This window comes from Ursus americanus, chromosome 34 (genome assembly GCF_024610735.1).
Source record: "Ursus americanus isolate L20-20 chromosome 34, mUrsAme1.1.p, whole genome shotgun sequence".
Lineage (NCBI taxonomy): Eukaryota > Metazoa > Chordata > Mammalia > Carnivora > Ursidae > Ursus > Ursus americanus.
Window position 1 is genome coordinate 26,155,064 of NC_142160.1, and position 15,832 is coordinate 26,170,895.

Here is a 15,832-nt window from a genome sequence, read left to right on the forward strand (position 1 = left end):
GATTTTGATCATTTTTCAAGTTCTGTTTTTTTAAAAGAAAGAAGTTTAGGTATTTCAAGTTAGTAATTCTCTTTCTAACAATCCTAAGGAAACAACCAGAAACACAGGTATGCTCATCACTTAATCATCTAACGTAACACAAAATTAAAATCAGTCTAATTGTCAAGCTATAGTATGACAATTCTATTATTATGTATACATACACTGGAATATTAGGTACTGTGGAATCCATCTTTTGAAGAATATTTAAGGACATGGAACAATACCTCCTGTAGAGGGTAAGCTCCAGGGACACCTGGGTGGCTCAAGTGGTTAAGCCTCTGTGTTTGGCTCAGGTCATGATCCTGGGATCAAGCTCAGCAAGGAGCCTGCTTCTCCCTCTGCCTCTCCCCCTGCTTGGGCACTTTCTCTCTCTTGGTCAAATAAATAAATGAAATCTTAAAAAAGAAAAAGAAAGAAAGAAAGAAAGAAAGAAAGAAAGAAAGAAAGAAAGCTCCGTGAGAATAGAGACCAAGTCAGAGTTTGCTCAATATCGTATTCCCAATTCCTAGCACAGTGGCTCAGTAAATATTTGTTGGATGAATGAATAGATGGATGGAAATATTAAGTGAAAAAAAGAAAGAATTCTAAGCTATGCGTATATTGCAAATTATATTATTTCTTCTCAAATAAAAGACTCCAAAGAGATGTTGTCACTATCATCACAAACAAAAGCAATATTACCAAAAGCTTTTCCTTTTTGTGGCTTTATACTATGTAAACATAATTAAAATGTGTTCGTTTTTGAGAGCAGAAATATGTTTCTTGGGTGTTCAAGCACAGATTTGATGCCGGCAATAAGCGAGTTGAGACTAAAACAAAAGACAAAGAGTCTTTTGATCCTAATCAATTTTTTCTCCCCTAATTCTGTTATATAGCACCGTATTTTTCAAAATTTGTTCTTTGTTGCCATAGTGATGAGCTCCCAATGCGAAATTATATCACACTGGCTTTCTTTCAAGTTTCAATAACATGCTGTCAACACCCACTTCTCCTTCAAATCCTCTAATCTCGGAGTACCTTAAGAGCCTCACTTTTGGGGAGCTCAAGTGGGAGTTTGGGGGGGTGGTTAGGAAAGGGTTGTGTATGGAGAGTGAGTGTGAAGTGACAGGAAAAAAGTGAAATTTGAAAATAAATTAATTTACCATATAAAATAAGGTTTGTCCTTCTCCGTACAGCTATGTTCTCTTCCCATCTTCTGAAATTTTCATTTTGTAAATGATATGTCAACAGGTGAAGGGAGCCTTAACTTAAAATGAGAGTAATTTGAGAACAAAGGTATATGGTCTGTATTAGAATTTATAGGTTATCTTTAATATAGAAAGAGTCTTAACAAAGCAATAAGAAAATGTGTTCCAAGAGAAAAACAGGGGAAACATATAGATAGGCAATTTACCAAAGAAAATAGTAAAATGCTCAATAAACACATAAAAGGATGTTTCACCTTGCTAGCAGTCAAAGAAGTAAAAATTTAAAAATGTGTCATCTGTCTGGCAACCGGTAAAAATTTTAAAAGATGATAGCTGCCAACATAGCTGGAGTTTATTGGAGAAATGGACATTCTTGTACACCGTGATAAGAATGTAAATTGATACAGACTTTCTGAATATCTTTTGAGTTAGGATTTCCACATTCAGGAATTTATCTAAAAAAGGGGAAAAAATGGAGAAATAGGGATCTATGTTCACAAAAACATATGCAATGATCCTCAGCTTTGTTTCATACAATAAATGGAGTCAACCTCAACGCCTCTCAATAGGGAATAGTTCTATCCATCACGATTTAACCACGTAATGAAGTGCTCTGAAACCATTGAAAGTGATGATGGAGATCTGTATTTCCTGATACGAAAAGTTTTCATACTGACATGAAAAGATAGCTACATAACATATGGTGAAAAAAAAAAAGTGGGGATTAGGAAAACTTCTGAACACACCCTAGGAAGAATAAATGTGTGTGAGTCTCCCCAGAAACAGGTCTCGATGATGGTACATCAAAGTGTGGATTGTGGTTATTGCTGAGACAGATGCTTTCAAGCGACTTCTCTAAATTTCTGTGTTGTATGAATATTTATAATTGGCAAGCTGAAATCAGAACACAATAGAGGTGTGTATTTTTGTCACACACCAAGTAAGTTTCTTACAGAATTTTTGAAACCTCAGTTCCCAGGCACAGAAGGCAGCTGGGACTGGAACGGTCCTTAGAAATCAGATGGCCCTACAATGAAATAATGATTGGGTTGGGGAAGGATTGTGGAAATGCCTGCACGAATCTGTTACTCAACCAGTATCTTTGGATAGGAACCTGGATTTAGCCCCTTATTTTATAAGCCAGGAAAGGCAACGGTGTTTGCTTCCGGTCGCGGTCATGCAGTGAGGGAGGGAGGAGCTCAGATTTCTCCTTTTCTGGGTCTCTTGGTGCCCCCGCCCCACATGCCAACCCCACTGCACAAAGTTCAGATGCCAAATCCGGCAAGTTCAGGTGACTGCCTATTTCGTAGAGCAAAAGAAGATTTTTTTCGTTGTATGATAAATCTTGAACAAAGAAAGACATGGCATGACTCAGTGAGCTGAGTTTACACAGAAATTACAGGCTGTGCTGCAGTTTGGTAAGAGTTTGGAACTAATTACAAGGTATTCCCAAAACAACACCTCTTCGGGCATCACATGCGTTTCTGAAGAATTCCTGTGGATGACTGCTGGCCAAGGGCATTTCCTCCGTGAAAATCCAAACATTGCTTGTTTATTGTTATGCTCCAATGCAAGACTTCTAAGAATGTTTCTAGGAACCAAAGACTTACCAGGATGCGTAGTCTCTCACCACCGAGCTGCCCCACTGAGGGACCTATCTGGCTAAGGAGGCATTTCCATTGCTAGTGTCAGTCACCATTTCTGAATCCAAGGGATTCCAGTCTGGTTGTCTTGAATACAAGAGATGAGTATACATGGAGTCATATTAATGGAGAAAGTCCACATTTCTCCAATTCTTGACCTGTTCGTAGAGCATGGAAGAGAGTCAAAGGCTACATTTGAGGGTCTCTGGCTGGTGTCTCTTCTGGGCTCCCAAACCTGACCCCTCAGCACCCCCCAAGGAGGACCACCTTCACATTCTTCCCCTCTGCCCGGTCTCTCCTCTGATGCTTTTTGGCCTCAGAGACCCTTGCCTCTACCCTTAGCATCAACCGGAGGAAGGTCGGAGTCTGTTCTCAGGCTGTCTCTGGATGCTGCCTAGTGTGCCGAAACTCCCTGGAGAGTCTGGTGACATGTTCTCTGAAGACTGGGGAGAAAGCATCACAGACTCTGGGTCACAGTTTATCACCAGGAGCTGAAGGGAGCTGACTCTCTTACCAACGACTCCACAGGGCCAGCAAGGTAGAGGCCTGGCAGGTGCCAGACACCCTCCCCATACCCCTATCTCTCCCCTAGGCACACCAGAATCTGCCTCACCTCTCCAATACAAAAATCAGACCCAGAGCCATTCAAAGCTTATGCAAATCACCTCTTAACGACCCACCCTCTGCTCTTCAGATTGGTCTGGAGAAGTCTTCATCTTCTAACAGGCTCAAGTAGGGATCTCAACTACCTGCATTTCCCTTGTCGTTTTATATTGCAAAGCAAAAGCCTGTTTGTGGAAAATAAAACCAATTTCCATGATGCCAAAAGACATGTAGCTTCCGACTACTCTAGGAGGGTCTCTTGATTCGGGTCAAGTTCATCGGGAAAGAAATGCAAAGCAACACACGTAAATATTTGAATGTGCAAACCAAGAAAGACCCAAGAACCAGACAATGAAAATGTCACCCCTTCCCTTTTGCTTAATTTTGTCTTTTGGCTGAAATTAGTCACAGTTGTCAGAGCAGATCAAATCACTGTTTAGACAACTCCTAAAAAGTTAGCAACAGTTTAAGCTTAATTTTATTTCAATTTTCAGAGTGAACTTAAAAAATGCCTTCCGGGGTTTCCACAAATGGACCGAGCTCTGAGCACATGTCGCAGCCGCTGAAGGAGAAGGCCAGGCTCCCTTCTGATGATGTGCGGCCGGGCCCGCTCGAACCCGCTCGAACCCGCTCGAACCCGCTCGAACCCGCCCAGCTCACGCTCAAAATAATGAAGGGATTATCTCTGCAAACACACAAAATTTAGCACCGCTGAATTTGACCACTCAGACATAAATGCAACTGTTCTCAGAGGAGATCAATGTTTATAGCCTTAAATTCATTCAATATTTAATTTAAATGCAAGCTGGTTTATGCCTGAAGCCAAGGCCTGACATTTCAGGGTTCCTTTTCTTTTCATCACTGATAGGCCAACCCAGCCAAAAAGCATCATGCAAATTCCCAGGTGCTAAGGTCTCAGGGCCTCAAGCACAGGGCCCACTTGGCCAGAGGGTTCCAGAAGGAGGGTAGGAAGGCACACCCTCATATCTGACCCCCGTCGTGGAAAGCCTGCTCACTGGTAGCACCAGCTTCTTGTTTTCTCTGCTCCCCCTGCCCCTGCCGCTCCCCGCAGTGGGTTTCTATGGGGCTGCTGGGACCAGACTTCTGGGGGCAAAGACAGGAAATACTCAACCCACCATTTAATTCAAGACCAAGTTAAACATTGAGGAAAACATTTCCAAAGAGCAGAGGAGACATACTTGGTTGAAAACCAAAAGCAGAAAAAAAACCCTCCGAACCAATCTAGAGCCAACTCTGACATTCTTTTCTTTAATCGGGTTTTGTTTTATTAGCTTGCTTTTCAAATGCCATGCACACTAAGTACTCAAAATTCAGAAATAGGCACAAGCAAAAAGAGTATCTTCGTGTTCACTACTTGCATCTCCTGGGATGGCGTATTTGTCCGTGTCCTTCAAGATTCTTCCTGGTAGACATACGTACATTCATATAGATCGTATATTTTACAAAACTGGACATCTGAAGTATGTGCTGTTTCGTTACCTCAGTGTAGGTCTGTGGATCTTGGACCTGACGGCACATTACAATCACCTGGGAAGACTTTTAATGACTTGATAGACAGGACTCACTCTCTACCACTAAATTATTAGAATTTCTGGAATGAGACCCAGGCATCAGTATTTGTAAGAATCCCTAGGTGTATCCAAGGTATAAAAAAGTTTAGAACAATGGTCTTGCGAAGGGTAGCACACTTTACCACCCCAAATTATGCATATGCATCTCTGGTAAAAGGATTATCTTGGGAAAGTGCAGACACAGCAGAAGCTTTGAAAACAGGTTAGAAGTTACCTTTCACTAAGGGACATTTATATATATATACATATTTTTTTTAATCTGCATTTGTAGGGGTGACTCCCTCTCTGCACCAGGAAGAGCTGGCTAACCGTAAGTCGTAAGAAACTTTTATCAATGGACAAAGCAACCCTGTCATCTGCATAACAACCTTGAGCCCTCTTACTATGCTTTTCCCATAACCAGCTCCCCTCCTGCCCACTCCCAACACCTTTCTTTTGTCTTTAACCAAAGATGGTATTGAAGGGGCGCCTGGGTGGCACAGCGGTTAAGCGTCTGCCTTCGGCTCAGGGCATGATCCCGGCGTTATGGGATCGAGCCCCACATCAGGTTCCTCCACTATGAGCCTGCTTCTTCCTCTCCCACTCCCCCTGTTTGTGTTCCCTCTCTCGCTGGCTGTCTCTATCCTGTCGAATAAATAAATAAAATCTTAAAAAAAAAAAAAAGATGGTATTGAAGGTGGTGGTTTGGGCCATTTGGGGGAGAGTTACTCAGCTTTCCTGGGTCTCCCCCATGTATACGTGAGGTATACATGTTAATAAACTTCTGTTTGTTTTTCTGTCATTAACCTATTTATTATGGGGGGCAGTAATCAGCCAAGAACCTAGAAGGGTGGGGGGAGAATTATTTTTCATCCCCTACACTCACATGAAAAACTGGGATAAGAAGACCAGGTGTGGGGTAAGGTAGGGCAGGGTTGTTGGACTTTGCTGTGTATCCGGACCAGCTGGGGGACCTGGGGAACATGCCCAGTCCCTGGCCAGCTCCTATGAGCCTTGGACTTGGGTTCTTCACTAACTTTCTAGGCACTTCAGGTATACACCAACCTGGAGAACCATCGGTTTAGGGGACCAACAATCTCCTATTGTGTGATTACCTCTTAGGTGACCTGCTCGTCCCTCCTACTCACCAGACTATAGGCTTCAGGAGCTGCTCTTCTCTGTGGGGGGAGCCCCTACCCACGTGCGGCTGTGGAACACTTGAAGCCGTGGCTGGTTCACGCTGAGAGGTGCTGCCAGTGTAAAAGGGACGCTGGATTGCGAAGTCATGGTATTTTGGCTGCGTTGGGTTCCTTTCTTTTTTATTTCTATTTTCAGTGTGGCTATTAGGAAACTGAAATTACACATGTGGCTCACTTGAGATTTCTAGAAGATAGGCTGCCCTTGGGGACAGGACCTATGTCTGTTCTCTGCTGTCTTTCTCGCATGGAGCTCGGTGATTTTGCATGAAATAGGCACTCCGTTAACATTTTTCTGAACGAGAGAATGATTCAATGAATGAATGCGTGAACCCAGACATACGGCACACCAGGCATACACAGTGCAATTCCATAGACAATGAGAAACTTCTGGAGAATAGATGTAATTTTGGTTTGGATTCCCCCAGAAGCAGTCCCTAAGACAAGAATTCAAGGTAAGTGATGTGTTTGGGAAGGGATCTCCAAAGCACCAAGAGGGGAGTGAAGAAGTGCGAAGGGTGGGGGGCAAAATAGGGTGTGTTCTTGAGCGAGTTACCCCTGTGGGCAACTGCAGCTCGGTCCTGTGGGGGAATTTGAGGGAACAATACAGGATTTGTGGCACAGACTGATCTCCCCCACCTAAGTGAGAGAGTCAGGGTATTTGTACACCATTTCCCAGTGGTCTTTAGTTGCAGTCTGCTGGGAGGGCTGGATGTGTGAATCCCAGGCCTCTGTGCCACCGTGTGGGGCCGACGGACAAAGCCTGTTGGCAAAGAGATGTCAGTGCTAGTAGGGGGCATGTGCTATGGCCAAGGGGGCAGGGCCATAGCCAGCGATAGCCAATGACAGCTCTTTTCTAAGCAAGCCTTTCCTTCCAGCATCTAATAATTAACATTGGCACCATCATCACACAGGTCTACACATCCCTCAAGGTGGTCAGGAAAGCACCTTTGGGATTATTTGCCAGCTCCTTCCTTGCTGACCCCATTTCCCACTCTCCCACCCTATGCTAGAGGCACGTAGGGGACATGGGGAAGAGGCTTCCAGCAAGGAGCCAGGTGTGGCTTAAGATTTGCCCACACTGATGAAAGGTGGCCTCAGCTCCTCTGTCACCAGGGTCATGGTTCTACCCCTCATCTCCTGTTAGTTCACCCTATGCAGATTTTCTTTCTTTGGTTTCTCCATTAGGGTGCAAACGCACCCGGGGATGTGGCCGGCCCTTGCCTTTGACTTGCCCAAAATACACACACACACACACACACACACACACACACACACACACACACACACGGGACTGACCTGGTGGCAGCTGGAGGTTCGAATCAAGCATCTCAGATTTCCAGTTTCAGAAAATAGAACTTCACTTCATATTAAGTCATTTCACAGACACCAGACCACAGTGGTTCCGTCTGGGGAGGTTCATTCAGTCTGGTTCTAATTTGAAATGAATCGGGAGAGGCTCCAGCCTAATTTCATTAAGCGCAGTGAAGCAAGGCAAAGAAGCCGGAAGTAGTAAACACAATCAAACCAGGAATGGTTGCTGCTGTTCTGTTCCAGGGGGCGTTGCCCTCAAAGTGGTCCCCAGTTGTGACGGTAACTTCACCGCGACTCGATACCACAGAAATGTATCCATGTGTCCTGAGGAACCGTCCATTTCAGTCACGACCGTGATTTACTCGGGTCGGGCCAAGCCACCCCCTGGATGGGTCACTGCTGGAGTTCTGCATTCAAGGCCCTCGCCCCAGTCTGAGATTCTGGTATTCCCTTTCTCTCGGGAACGAAGGTGATATAATCATTGAGCTTATTTAATTAAGCGTTTAGGTTATAAATAATTAGGCTATTTAATTTAGATAGATGATGGAGAGAGAGAGAGGCATGCACAGATAATCTTAGAGTCCTGCATATAATTGGGCCACCACAAGTTTAAAAACAAAACTAGATACTCTAATAAAAATATGACAAAAAGAAATAGATCCCCCAGGCACGTCTTTCTTGCTTCCTCTCTTTCTTTCTTTCTTTCTTCTTTCTTTCTTTCTTTCTTTCTTTCTTTCTTTCTTTCTTTCTTTCTTTCTTTCTTTTTTCCTTCCTTCTTTCCTTCCTTCCTTCCTTCCTTCCTTCCTTCCTTCCTTCCTTCCTTCCTTCTTTCTCTCTTTCTTCTTTCTTTCTTCTTTCTTTCTTTTTAACAAACACATATGGATCATCAAGCCCCATTTTACAGGGCCTGGAGTACCGCCTGGCAGTGGGTTGGAAGTCGGTTCATCTGATTGTGACCTTGTGCTCTGATCGCCCTGCACACTGCCTACCACCCTCCTCAGCTCCCGCTGGACAAAGGAGAATGTGTCAAGGGGTCTAGTTTATGTTCAACAGTGACCTACAAAAAGGGCTTCCATTCAAGGGAGAAAAAGCGTTGGGAGAACATCGGAAGCAACTTCTCGGTTGTCCATCAGAAAAATGCGTGCGTACCTCAACTAGAGAAAGATAGGTTTCTCCTCCGAGATCCTGCTGCTTTCGACATTAACGTCCCCAAAGACCAGAGGGATTTCTTTTCATGGAATGTGTGTGGAAACTGAATTTTGGTTATTGATTGGCAAGAATAAAAACACAGCACTTTGCACCCACACAGAAAACAACAGCAAAGTTGGCTTCCCTTAAATGAAAATATTTCCTTGGCTTCCTCTTAGCTACATATTTTTAGCAAAACTTAAACATACCCTGCAAATCGTGCCTTCATTTCTTGGGTAGGGAATAGACTCATTTCAATCGAACTTCAAAGGAGCAGCCAGAAGACTTTTCTTTCCTAGCCCACTTTGAAACCCTCCCACACTATTTTATCCTTTTCCCTCTGTGAGTTATTTTTTTCCCCTCGTCAGAACGTAGAGTATGTGAGAAATCTGTACTGTTCTATTTTTGCTGAGGAATGAGTTTTGAGCTCAGAAATTGTTAGCTGTTCGATTGTTATTCTTTCTTTAGACCTTTATACCAGAGTCAATGCCCAGTCTCTCCTCTTCCTGTGATTGTAACAATAACATGAGAGAGAGGATACAAGTTGAGCTATTGTCTAAGACGACATGATGCCCTGTAATTGTAAATATTATTTTTCACTTTAATTATATCTCTATAATAGCAATCATCCAAGCCCACATAATTTTATGTGGCGATCATGACATCACTGATCAAATAATAAAAATAAACGCTACATTTACTCAGCCTGACTAGGGGCCATCCGTACCTTTAAGACTCCCATTAACTCTGTTAGATGCTAATAGTTGTCCCTGTTTGTCCTTTGTCGAAGGAGAAATCTGAGGTACAGAGGACTCCCCTATCCTGCTCATGTTTACACAACGATGGGGCTGAGATTCAAAACTGCAGAGACCATCTGTGGTCATAACGATGTGAACAATTCCCACTAAAAATGAGAAGGTTTTATTTTTTGGTTTTACTCTTCCTTCCTGGGAGTTCAAACAACATTCTACAGAGGCAGAACAAATAAACGCAAATATTCTAAAGGGAGATACTGTCATCAAGCAGGTGGCCTTGTCCGTCATTCAGGGGAGCTGCCAGCCAAAAGGAGGCAGTGAATCTACCCCTAAAAAAATGATGTAATGAGGTATAGACTGAAGGGATCTTTTACCCAAACCTCCAGACCTTATGGACCCAAACAGATATTTCTCGAATGTAGCAAACTTGATGAGAAAACGTAGAAACAGAGCCTGACACCTGCCGTAGTCCGTTCAGCCTGCTCGAACAAAATACTAAGACTGGGGGGCTTATAAGCAACAGGAATTTATTTTTCCTGGTTCAGGAGGCTGGAAGTCCAAGGTCAGGGTGCCAGCGTGGTGGGGTTCCTGTGAGAAACCTCTGGCGGGTCTCAGAGTGCCGACTTCTCACTGTGTCCTCACGTGGCAGAACAGAGGAGCTTTCTCGAACCTTGTATAAGGGCACGGATCCCACTCACGGCCCCGGCTCCTCCCAGTACCACCACACCAGACTTTAGGGTTCAACATATGAATCTGGAGAGGGGACACGAATTTGGGTCCCTAGCAGCACCCCACTGCACTCCCTCTTTTTACCAAAGCAACAACAGAAGCCTCAGGGGGGAGTGGCTTACCCAGATTCACCGCTCTTTTTGCTAAAACTAGAACCATTTATCCAGGTAACCAATGTCTCTCTGTCCCTCGCAGCTCAAGTATAACCCAGAAACAAGAGCAGCAATGCAGCAGACGTCCACTTTCTTTTTTTTTTTTAAAGATTTATTTATATTTGACAGAGATAGAGACAGCCAGCGAGAGAGGGAACACAAGCAGGGGGAGTGGGAGAAGAAGAAGCAGGCTCCCAGCAGAGGAGCCTGATGTGGGACTCGATCCCAGAACGCCGGGATCATGCCCTGAGCCGAAGGCAGACGCTTAACCGCTGTGCCACCCAGGCGCCCCAGACGTCCACTTTCTACGCGGCTTTAGAGCAGGGGTAACTCAGGACCTCCACATCTTTGTTCACTGGAACGTCTATACAAGACGCTCTTAAATTCTTCAAGATCTCACGGTGCTTTTTGGATCATTACAGGAAAGATAAAATTGTGGTCAGTGCCGTTTTGCTGTTATGCAATCTATTTTATTCTGTCTCTCCATATGGCATTTTATTTTGTATCTCCTAAGCTCCGGAATATACTTTATTAACCAGAGCAGGCGGGCTGAGCAGAAGCGGTTTAAAGTCGACAGAGCCGGGTCGTCTTGTCGCTCCAGAAAAGTCAGAGGGTTCTAAGCACAACTGGAAGAAAACTGGGGCAAAATAACAGAGAGGAAATAACTGTAATACAGCATCAAGGTCTCTCCGGCAGAGGAAATATTATCATTTGTGCTTTCGTGCGGGCGGAGGAGAGGGGGGAAGCTTCTCTGAGCTTTCACATGAAACCTCAGTAAACTTACCTTCTTCCACAAAAGTCAAGCTGTGAAACCGAGTCCCATGTTGGGAAATACTCAGAAAGAAGGTGGCCAGAGTCTTGCCGGAGAATCCGGGTGGCTTGGAAGGCATGGGGCCAGAGAAGTGAGGGTGGTCCTTAACAGAAGTCACGGAGGCCCCCGGGTATACGGTGTGGGGCAGGTGGCATTCCCCCGGACCCTGAGCTGAAGGGCTTGGCCTGCAGGAGCTCAGTGAGTGGTGCTCTTGAGATCAACATCTGAGGAAGAGAGGGGCAGCAGATAGGATTGGCAGGGGGAGAAGATGAACGGAGGCCATAGACAACCCCACCGGGACATCTGAAACTGCGGTGACACGTTTAGGGTTGTCCCAAGCTCCTGCAAATGAAATGGGCCTTCGTAGCCCACCTGCAGTGGTCCCTGAATGCAGGCTACCCCAGCTAAGGCCAGGAGGCTCTCTGTAGCCGAGGAAAGTCCCCCAGTGGGCTGACAGCTAAAGGTTTTCTGCCAGGAGCACGTCCAGCGGCTGGGAAGGGCAGTCCTTCAGTCCTGGAAGGGAGCCACTGAGGGGTGCATCACAGCACCATCCCAGGGTTATCAACATGCTCCTTGCCTGGGAGCAGGACTTTACAGGAGGAGGAAAGGGCATCAGGGCTGCTGTCCCAACACCTTCCATCTCAAGAGAAGCGATGGGGGTGGGGTGCAGGGTGCCTGAGCCCTGGAAAATGAATCCGGGCTTTACAACAGAGCGCACACTAGACTCGGGCCGGTGACGGAGCCAACTGGGGGCTACGTGAGTGCTAGAGGTGTGGCATGGGTCCCCAGCCCTGCTGTCTTCTCTCCTAGGCCAGCTTGGTAATAAGGAAACCCACGGAAGTCCCTAGGAGCCTGGTAGGACTATCTGGGCCACAGACTCACAGTTTGGGGGATGCAGCTAAATCCAGGGGTGCAAGGTGATTTCTGACACATTGGGTGTAGAGTGCGGTGAGCCTGGTGGGGGTGGGGGTGTGAGTGGGGATGGGAGGGGGGTACATCAGTCTCCCAGCTTTAAGGAGATCAAGAAGGCGGGAGAAATCTAGGGGGGGTGGAAAAATAATTAATTGATAATACTTGACATATGCAGGGTATTTTGTATCTTACAAAATTCTATGTGTGAGAGAGACCCCATTTTGCTAGTTAGTTCTGCCCCTAAAATGTTTATACAAAAAACCACAGTGAACGAATGTGATAAATGCGTGTATCAAAGCTGATCAGAATGCACCCTCGCTCCTCACTGCCTCTCTCAGGCCTCCAGAGGTATGAGCAACACCCCGGAGCATGTGGTTCTCGTGGTGGCTGAGACACCGTCGATCTCCTTGGCCAAGTGACCCTTCTTGTCCAGGAAATCGCCTCTAGTCGACTTTCCTCTCTTCATCCCTCTTTCCTTCACAATGTTAAATGGCATCACCACTCTTTGGAGACTCACCCAAACTGTGAAGATGACAAGGTCATGTCACCATTAACCCCACTGGCCACAGCACCGTCAGGCACTCACGACAACCCTCTGATGTCTCCCTTCATGTCCAGGCTACAGGACTGAAATAAGCATTTTGTGGGAGAAAACACAAGATAGGGAAAGATAAGACCTCAGCAGTCATAACTGCTGATCAAATGTTGACTTGCAAGAAGTGGTGTTAGAACAGAAACTGAATGCCTACTCCTGTCCTCTTGCTGTGGGGTCAAAGCATAAAGTAAAAGGCAATTCTTAGGGTTGCCTATTTAAAAAAAGGGGGGTGGGCCACATCCCCATTGCTGTAGACTGGTTTGAACACCTGCAGGGAAGGCAAGATGTTGGAAAATCATCTACACACAACTTGAGGGACTGATGGGAAACTTCCATTGCTAGCTGCCCACAAGTGGGTCTTTGAGGGGCGCCTGGGTGGCTCAGTCGTTAAGGGTCTGCCTTCAGCTCAGGTCGTGATCCCAGGGTCCTGGGATCGAGCCCCGCATGGGGCTCCCTGCTCAGCAGGGAGCCTGCTTCGCCCTCTCCCACTCCCCGTGCTTGTGTTCCCTCTCTCGCTGTGTCTCTCTCTGTCAAATAAATAAATAAAATCTTTAAAAAAGAAAAAAAAATAAGCGGGTCTTTGAGGTTCACATCCTTATTATCTTAACAGGAGAAACGCAACCCTTCCATGCCAATTAACAAATGCTTTATTCAGGTATTTCACGCTTCTAACTATCGAGGAATGTCCTTGCCCAGCAGCACCTTGCTATCTATTTGTAGGTACTTAATTAATGGCCTTGCTCCAGGATAAACACATCGTGTTTTCAATAAGATGATGAAAGCTTTCTTTAAAAATGTATCTTGCATGCCATTATACTTGAAACTGTCCTTCAACATAAAATCGTGAACAATTACTTTAAACAAAACCATTGTATGGGGCGCCTGGGTGGCACGGCGGTTAAGCATCTGCCTTCGGCTCAGGGCGTGATCCTGGAGTCCTGGGATCGAGCCCCACATCAGGCTCCTCTGCTATGAGCCTGCTTCTTCCTCTCCCACTGCCCCTGCTTGTGTTCCCGGTCTCACTGGCCATCTCTCTCTCTGTCAAATAAATAAATAAAATCTTTAAAAACAGAACAAAACAAAACAAAAAACCATTATAGTAACAATTGATGAGGGTGTTAATTCTGTCCGTTCTCTGGCGACGAATTCGGCCCTGTCTAGCAGATGCTGAGAAGATGCTCGTGCTCTAAATTGAGTGCAGGACGGTGTGGTCTGTCACGTCACAGCAATACTCTCAATACCACTGTGGATAAAATGGTGCGATTCCTTTTTTTTTTTTAACAGCATATTTGACATTCACTTGTTTTCAGAGTATAATTCAATGAGGTTTAGTACATTTTATGATTCCTTTGAACAGCGATTATCCCTGATAACAGCAATTATTGAGCTTTTTCCAATCATGTGAATCATTTCCAATTTAGGTATTTTGGCGGCTCCCGTATCTAGGTTACTCATTCGTACAGAGCTCACAGTTCCTGCTAGCTAGGAGAGAGAAAGGCCTGGGTTTCCCTGATGACAGATTGTTGACAAATATCTGGTTTGTTAGATCCGTATTGTAATGGGAACACCGAGAAATCTGCCCGGCTCTTGCTATTGGACATCCCCGAACACTCAGAGGGCAGGCCACGATACAGTCAACGTTTGCAGTGCTGCAGGAGTTCGTCTTGGGCAATCATAGTTCAAAATGGTTTATTCCACTGTCCAAATACAATGCATGTAGCCATCATTAAATCAATTTTTCTCTGCTGTTTTGGCTGGTGTCCAGCCTATCGGTCATTGGCAAAGAAGGCCGTGAGGCATAATTTGAAGGTGTTGTAAAGTTCGTGCCTTGGGAACACCTGTGCATTGGTGTGTCTCCATGGTTTGCAACGTGTGTAAGAAGCTAGCTGATGTAATTTGACACTACTGCGATCCACTTGGGAAATAAATGGAACCGTGATGCTTTCAATTAACACGTATTTAATCAAAAGGGGAAGGAAGGGAAGGGAAGGGAAAGGAAGGGAAGGGTAGGGAAGGGAAGGGAAGGAGGGAAGGAAGGAGGGAAGGAAGGAAGGAAGGAAGGAAGGAAGGAAGGAAGGAAGGAAGGAAGGAAGGAAGGAAGGAGACTATCAAGGGAACACATTTGGAGGTAAATCGCATAGATAAAACTAAAGGGTCAAAGCAGCTTAGAGAGAGATCAATGGAGACCTTCAACATCAGGCGAAGTTTCATGGACATAAGCAGACATGAGCCGGACCTAAGGGATGGTTAATATTCTTAACAGAATGTTTCCAAATTTGGGAATACTCTGGTATGTACAGTCATAATTTTGATAGAGTGGCATAACCTATATTTACATCCACCTAAATTGACTTAGAAAGAGCACGTAAATAAAAATGTCTCCGTATGGCTACACACAAAACAATGGAACCGAATGATATAATAAGTAATTTGCCAACATCTGGTGTTCCTCGATGTCTCAAGTTCCTGAGCGAAAATGGGGGTCTGATCACTCAGAGAGACCTGACTTACCAAATTCCTGACTCAGAGCACACCCCACACGTTAGGGTATTAAAGGTCTGAGAACTCGTGCTGAAGAGAAACTGTTTAGGTCTGTTTACTTTAGAATTCCCCAAGCTCACCTGACCATGGAATGTTCTTTCTCACCGAATAGACGTGTCAAGGAACTGAACTCCACGGGACACAGATTGGGAAATACTAATCCACGACAAAGACAAGCAAACAATCCAATTTTTAAAATGGGCCGAAGACCTTCACAGACACTGCACCGAAGAAGACATACGGATGGCAAGGGAACATAGGAAAACATGCTCCACATGGTATGGCATCAGGGAAATTCAAACTAAACAACAAGACGGCACCACACACCTATCAGAATGGCCCAGACCCAGAACACCGACAGCATCGAACACTGGTGATGAGGGAGGGATAGGAATTCCTGTTCATTGCTGGTGGGACTGCGAAAGGGTGCAGCCCGTTCAGAGGACAGTTTCTTGCAAAACCAAATGCAATTGAGCAACCGTACTCTGTGGTATTTGTTGAAAACTTATCTCCACACAGATATCTGCACGTAGATGTTTATAGCAGCTTTTTTCGTAGTTGCCAGAACGAGGAAGAAACCAAATGAGCCTCAG